Source organism: Pygoscelis adeliae, unplaced genomic scaffold (assembly GCF_000699105.1).
Source record: "Pygoscelis adeliae isolate BGI_AS28 unplaced genomic scaffold, ASM69910v1 Scaffold263, whole genome shotgun sequence".
NCBI lineage: Eukaryota > Metazoa > Chordata > Aves > Sphenisciformes > Spheniscidae > Pygoscelis > Pygoscelis adeliae.
In genome coordinates, this window is record NW_008824552.1 from 1,147,199 (window position 1) to 1,154,503 (window position 7,305).

The following is a 7,305-nucleotide window of genomic DNA, read 5'->3' on the forward strand; positions in this document are numbered from 1 at the left end:
GGGGGAGCCGGGGGGGGGAAGGAGGGTGAAGAAATACCAGGGAGTGTGGTCAAGTCTGGATCGAGTTTCCTCGGAGGTAATGTCACTGCAAACAAAGTGAAAACATTACTATCTCATTTCTTTGCTTAAGCAAGCAATCAATTAGTTGCTTACTGCAAAATAAACAAACAAGCCCCTCCAACAGCCATCTGGTTTCATGTCCTTGATGAGTGATCTGTCTTTTCTACTCGGGTTTGAAGCTGTGCGCAAAATAAATAAGAGGATGTGGGCTAGCCTCAAATGAGCATCTTCTGTAAAAGAAAAGGCACAATAAAATGCAATGCCAGGAAGAGTCTGTTGTGTAGGGTATAGTGTGTCGAGGTGAGGATCTTGGGGTTAGGTGGGGAAATTGAGACAAGAGGCTCCTGTTTTGTTCCTCCTTCTGTGCTATGTCTAATTCCCATTCCACTGTCCCAACCATTATCATCTGAGGCTCTCCCCGTGCCACCTTTTATAAAGGCTCTTTTAAATTTGGACATCTTCAAGTTAGATGTCTTGTTGGAGCCAGGGTTTTCGCTGTCCTGCGTGCAGTCATGGGAAATGACTTTACATTTCATGATTCATGGGAATCCCCCACCTTCCAGATGGGGATTCGCCCTCTCCAAAGAGACATCCAACACAAATGTCAAGAGATGTTCTCTGGAGATGCCACGGACTGCAGGGAGCTGGTTGAGACCACACATCCACCTTTTATGTGCATAAAGAGAAGCACCTCCGTAGGGTGTTTAAATGCATATGGTCAGGTGGGAGGAATGGTCACCTACTTTAGGGCATTGAAATGTGCTGTCTCCATGCTCTAAGGACCACCTTGGAAGTAGGGGAGAATCAGGATCTGATTTGCTCTTCACCATCTTGGCTTTACACCTTGTAGCAGTCATCACAGCTGAATTACATACGCCAGCTATTTCTTTCTGCCAGCTTCCTCAGCTATTTGGGCTCTCAGCTCTGCATACATCCAGCACCTTGCACAGGGTGGGCATCTCCTCTCTGCAGGACATTTAGCAACACGTCCATGGGCTGGCAGAGCCTGGGCTCGTTTGCAGCCTTTATTTCTATGCGGCACAGAAATAAAGCTGTTTTGTGGCACCCTGATTCGGTCGGGCACTCATGTACGGACCCATAACTGCGTGGAGGGGCTTGCTTATATGCTTGGCATTAGGGTCCTGCTTAAGCAAGGTGCTAAGTCCCCAGCGAAGAGCCTGGGTTCCTCTGAAGTGCAGGGGCGAGATGAGCTTCAGAGGGAACCTGATAGCACGTTGACAAGCCACAGGCACGCAAAAAGGCTGGAAGGCAGGGCAAGGTCCCTAATAGCTTTGCTGGCGAAAGCAGCCTTTCGGCCAGTAAGTGGTTAAGCTGCGAGGGTTGCTTTTGGGGATGGGGTGGGGGGGAGGCAGTTGGAGGAAAGAAGCTGTTGCCACTCCTTGCCTTCCCAGCAGACATATCCCCCCCCTCCATCGAAAAGCGAGTGGGGAAGATGAAAGCTGGGATTAAAGTGGCATTTGAAGCATGAACTGCATCCAGATGCGCCGCGGGGCTCCCCTCACACCTGTTTAAAACCTGGCGGAGACCTGTACTCCCTGTCCCAGGGCACTTCGTGCAACTGGGATACTACCATTGGGATTTCACAAAATTATGATGGTGTGTTTTTTTTTCATTTGCAGTTTCTCCTCCCTTCCCCACCCTCGTTTTTCTATGGAAACACAGGCCAATTCTCCCCATCCCATCCCATCCCATCCTGAAAAATCTACCTACCTACTTACGATCATCTACTCCGAATGTATCCCATAACATATTTGTTTCTCTCTTATATTTCCCTCTTTTAGGCTTTTGCTCCAATTCAGTGTAACTCATGTAGTTCATCAGCTGATTTAAATCAATTTGATTCAATTAACCTCCACGGGGCCCTGCCCCTTCCCTCTCGTGCTCGTGAATGGGGGCGGGGGGGGGGGGGGGGGAGGACGGGATGAAGAGGGAGGAAAGTGCTACGAGATGTTTTCGGTCGTGGGCTTGTCTCAGCGGTCTGCTCGCTGCGCCGTTGTTGTAGGCGTGGTGCCAGAGGCGAGCGTTGAAGAGTATTTGGGAGGGGAAAGATAAGGAGGTGGGTTTTGCCAGCCTGGCGGGCTGGGTTTGCAAGCCTGAGGAACAGGGAGCGACTGACATGAAAAGCGATAGGAAATTCAATTTTGATTCAGAGCGTGATGTAATTGCAGGGGGAGGGGGAGAAGAAAAACACACATTTCAGCCGTTTAGGACTTCCCTGTAACACGAATATCCCCTGTAAATTAGTAAAAGTGGGGAGAATGTAAAAGGGAGCTATTTGTTTTATTTTATTTGGCTTATTTTTATGACTTCTGTGGTCCAGATCACCAGCTGTTGTAAATCGGCACCGTGCCCTTCCCTGTCGCGGAGGCGTGCGCCGCCGAGCATCCAGCATGGTGCGTGAATGGTCAGCATCTCATAAACCTCCTCTTGCTGCTGGAGAAGCTTCATATTTTGGCCTCTTCCATCTGAGCTCCAGGGAGCTGCTCAGGTGTAAAGTCAGGGTACAGACAGATCTTTGCAGGATCAGGGCTGTCGTGGAGAGGCAGCCTTTCCCTTCAATGCATATGAGCCCCTGAGTCTTACTTTTGCACGCTGCTTTTTGCAAACACTTTCCCATCCTTAGAGCAGGGGGTTTTTGCATCGCTTTGTGGTCCTCAGTGCTTGTTTCGCATTACAGCGGCTGGGGAGATGAGGCAGCCATCGGTTTCGATGGGAGACGTCTTAGGGCCAATGCATGTAGGAACTCCATCGCCTTACCCGTCTCCTTTTGCACCCCCTTTAGCTTTCCTAGGAGGGCTTGGGTTTGACCCAGCAGGTTGCTGAAGCAACTTGTTTGGGTAGAGCTGAAAAATAGATGAGCACTAGAGGGAGCTGCGGCCAGATGTGCATGCCGCAGAGGTCTGCAGATGTTGGGTTGTCCAGGCACAGAGCGGCTTTCGAGGCACTTCTGCCTCCTCGGGAGTTGGCATCTCCTCTGCCCAGCCGCCAGGACACAGGTTGGACTGTCCCTCTGTGTGAGTGTCACCTTCAACGCAAAGAGTGGTTGAAAAGGAGCCAAATGCAGCATTTTCTTTGCGTGGCTTGCAGGATCAGCCCATGACAGCAAGTGGTGGTATTAGGAACCCCATCATTTCTAGATGGAGCTTGGTCACCTTGGGAATTCCCTGCCTGTCCCTGTTGTGGTGGCCTGGACATGCCCCGTGCCCTCTGGAGCCATTCCTAGCTGAGCACCGTTCCCAGCTACGAGGTCAACTTTGCTGCACAATTCCCATGGTTAAATCACAGCCCTTCAGGAGCAAAATGTGGCTCAGCTGTGCATTTTGGTGAACCTGGGATGTCCCCCAGCTCACCGACCTCGAGCAGCACCGCAGCCTTTCTGCAGCCAGCAGAAAGCAGGGGAGAAAATGGAAAGATTTTGTGCTTCCCAGCAGCTCCTGCTTCTCTCCTCCAGCTGGGGGGGAGGTGGGACATGGGGGCACGGGCGCCTGCGAGGAGACCGTCTGCCTGGCAAGGGGGCTGCTAGATGAGCTGCCGTGAAAGGACTGCAGGACAGGGATGGAGGGAGTGGAGCGGGCTGTGGGCGAGGAGAGGGGGGGGCACACAAAGGCTTTGAAGTTTGCTCTTCGCTCTGTAGGCAGTTCGGGAAAACTTGACAAAGCCCCACGGCCTTCCTCGGCGCTCGGTGAGCCAACTCGCCGCTGGCATCGACTTCAGTCGAGCTTGGGCTGGAAGTCAATGGCCTTGTGCCCGCTACTGCCAGCGCTGGATTTGGCACCGTATCTGAAAGCAGCTCTTATTTTAAGCTTTTACTTCAGGGTTGGGTTTTTTTCCCCCCACTCCTCTCCCTCTTCCTCCTCTTTCTTTCTTTTTTTTTTTTTTTTTTTGCTATATAAATCCCTCTTCTCTGTTTTGAAAAGGCTTTGCAGAACCACTGAAAGCATTTACCAGGGGACATGGTGGCTTTCCCAGTGCTTGTGGTCCCCAGGCCAGGACTGACGCAGGGCCGGGTGGCAAGGGCCATGGGCTGCCTCTGACTATCACGAGCTTAGACAAGGTTATTGTAACAGTCCTGTGAGCCTCTTCCAGTTGAAAACCTGAGAAAATGAGGCTCCTCCAGATAAAAAACCTTCAATGGGATCAAATGCAAAAATAAGCCCAGTCCCTGCCTCTCTTTTATTAAAGTTTACCACACACTTCACTCTCCACAGCCATGTAATTTTGTCTAAATCTTTTTGTTTCACCCAAATCCCTGGCAGATTAAGGGGTTTAAGAATAGGCATAAAAACAAGAGTGCCTTCACAGAAAGCAAAGCGGACAATTTGGAGCAGAAGTTCATGGTTCACCAGCAGTCCCGCTGTGAGACCTTCTTGGGTCATATCACACAAGGGACGATGGGGAGATGCCCTCCAGAGGGTGCCCACAGCAGAAAGAGAGGAGACCCTTCCACCCTTAAAGGGTGTTTTAAAGGGCACCAGTGCTGCACCGCTCAATTCAAGGAGTTTTTCCCCTTTTGGCTTGACCAGGAGCAGTGTCCTACGCACAGTGGTCCTTGTAAACCAAAGCATGTATGGCTTTCATTGATGTCTGCTCAGATCTGAAGGTACTTCTCCCAAGCTGCTGCTCCTATGAATAGTCTTCTCATGGAGCCCAGATCTGCAGGAATGGGCCCATACCTCTCAAAGGACCTAACACTGTAGAGCATTCATGTTTTCAAATGAATTTATTAACTGCCTGAGATAATTAAAAGAGTAAACGAAAGTCATGATCCATTCATGCATCATATTTCCTCTGTAATTACGTTTATGGTTTTCTGTCAGTATCCATAACTTCACTTAAAAGCCCTGCTATGCTATATATAAAGCAGGAGATGTTTAGTTTGGGGCCTGTTTATTTAAAGGGATGGGTCAAATATGTATATTTAAAAAAAAAACAACCACCCCTCAGTTGTCCTCAGCTTTCTGGAGAATGAAGGATGGGGCAGGAGAGTCAAGGGAGGAGAGCATGACGTTAGCAGGAGGAAACGGTGAAAAGCAGCATTTATGGGATGGCAGCAGGTAAAATCCCCACATGCTGCTTCTTGGATGAAGGGTGTGAGTCCAAAGAAAGATGTCTATCAGGGTTTTTTTTACCAGATTGAGGACTAAAGGTTGTTCTTCCCTGAGGGCTGCTTTATTCAGACTGGCCGTTTCCCTTCCCAGTGCTGGTGGTCAATGGAGACTGGGTGGAGATGGGATAGAGACCCACCACCAAATCCCACCGTGGACAAGACTTTTCTGGGGGAAGGTGATTTCCTTCCCACCGCCCCACGAATGGACTTGGTTCCCCAACAATGTCCTTTGCAGGCAGTGGGCATCCCTCCCTGGTGCTGCCGGAATTTAGGGAGCAGGGAGGGTTGGTGCCTTTCCACAGGGAGGGTTTAAAGTGACAAGGGGTGGAGAAGACGTTTCTGAATGTAGGACAGCGACTGAGCAAACCTGTGCTGTCAGGGCATGGACTAGATGACCTAATAGGCCTCTCACATTCCTGATCTGTGATTTATAAATGCACTTTTCGGTCTCGGCAAGCGACTCCAGTAACTGTGAGTTTTCTTTTCCATCTCCATTACCCTTTACTTTTTCCTCCCGACGCTTGGAGATGTTTCCAATTATAGGTTCTCACAAGCAAAGGCATGAAGTTCAGGCCTGGGAGATGTTCAGAAAACACCTTCCTGCGTCTTGCATTTTTATTCTTGGCGGGCTCCCTGGAACTCGGCTCATTCGATGAGAAACAGCCATTGCTGCCATTTACTGAGTTCTCCCCAATGGGACCACGGTCCTTCCTCTCTTGACTGTCTGGCAGATATTTTTCCCTCTTCCACAAAGCAAATTTCTTTCTTGTTGCATTATAAATCTGCTTCTCTAATGGTGATAATTTCAGGCCATCTGTAATAACACGATCTCGTTGTATCACATCCCCTTTTTTCACAATGGGGATGAGTTTCAGTCTGAATTCAGCTCTCATCCCACCTTGTAGGTGGTTGTTTCTGCTGTTCCTGACTCGTCTGTAATGGTTGCAGGTGCCTCAGTGTAAGCTTCCAGGTCCTTTAAAGATGCCAAAGACCTCTATACAGGATTAGAAAATGTGGTGCAGGACCTAGGAGATGTATGCATCCTTCTGGAGGGCCAGGTGAAACATCCCAAGACCTCTCAAGTGTCGCTTGGCACCTCTGATATTAGAAAACTGAGCTGGTGCCCCATAGTACAGTATCTCTCGGAGACCTGGAGCATTCCTCGTTTGCCTGAAGCTCAGGCTGTGAAGCTCTCTCATTTCTTCTGCCTCGCCCTGCCTGCTTGTTTCGCTGCTGGGACGTACTGTGCTGGAGTATTTATCATTTGTACTCTATTAACGACGAGCTGCTTTGGCCTCTTGCCTGACTTGCATTTCAGCCCATTCCTGAGAGTTGCTGATAGGCTTTCTGGGATAAGTTTTCACAGGTTTCTGGTGCCAAGTGCTAGGGGTTGGACTCATCTCACCCAGCGCTGTGCTTATACAGTCCAGATGTCTGCGTCCGAGCTCGGTACCTGGGTTCCCTCTGTAGCCAGAGCAGAAAATGAGCACTTCTAGGGCATGAGTCATCTTATCCTACCGTAGATCTTAAAAGCACATCAGGCTAATTACTCCCTAGATGTGGCTTTTTCTTTGCATGGGCTGAAGAAGGACCCTGAAGGACTACCATGAGGTCCACACTGTAGAGGTTTGCAGCCAGGTGACATTCGTACTGTCCCAAGACTCATGCCTCTACCTTCAAGGCCGTGATATATCTGAGATACATGCACACCCAGAATATCACCAACAGGTTTTGTCTCCACCAGCTCAGGTCCAGCACTGATTCACATCTAAGGCAGGATGAGTTGCCTTCTGGAGGTGCTCCTCTCCAGACAGGGAGCGTTGCATGAGCAACAGTGTGCAAGGGACCGAGATGAACTACAGGGCAGAATTTCTGACAATTAAATACTCAACTTTTTCCTTTCCCTTGAAATTCACCGGCCAGAACTTCTGTTCGCTGTGTATTTAATGGACCTCTTTAAAATATATGTATGATGTATATATTTACATAGCTAGCAGAGTGGTGGTTTCCCTTCCAAGTTTGCCCCTGATTATCTAGCGCCAGAAATGTCAAACTCCAGCCGCCTGGGAATTTGTCAGTGCAGACCTACTCAGCCCTAGCAAGGATCGCAGCTTTTC

General features: G+C 49.5%; 1 protein-coding gene across 1 annotated transcript in view; it reads left to right on the forward strand.

Annotated features, from left to right (window-relative positions):
• The window catches only part of WNT11 (wingless-type MMTV integration site family, member 11), a 23,636-nt gene that overhangs the window by 741 nt on the left and 15,590 nt on the right, over positions 1–7,305 (forward strand). The gene's annotated exons all lie outside the window — the stretch shown is intronic.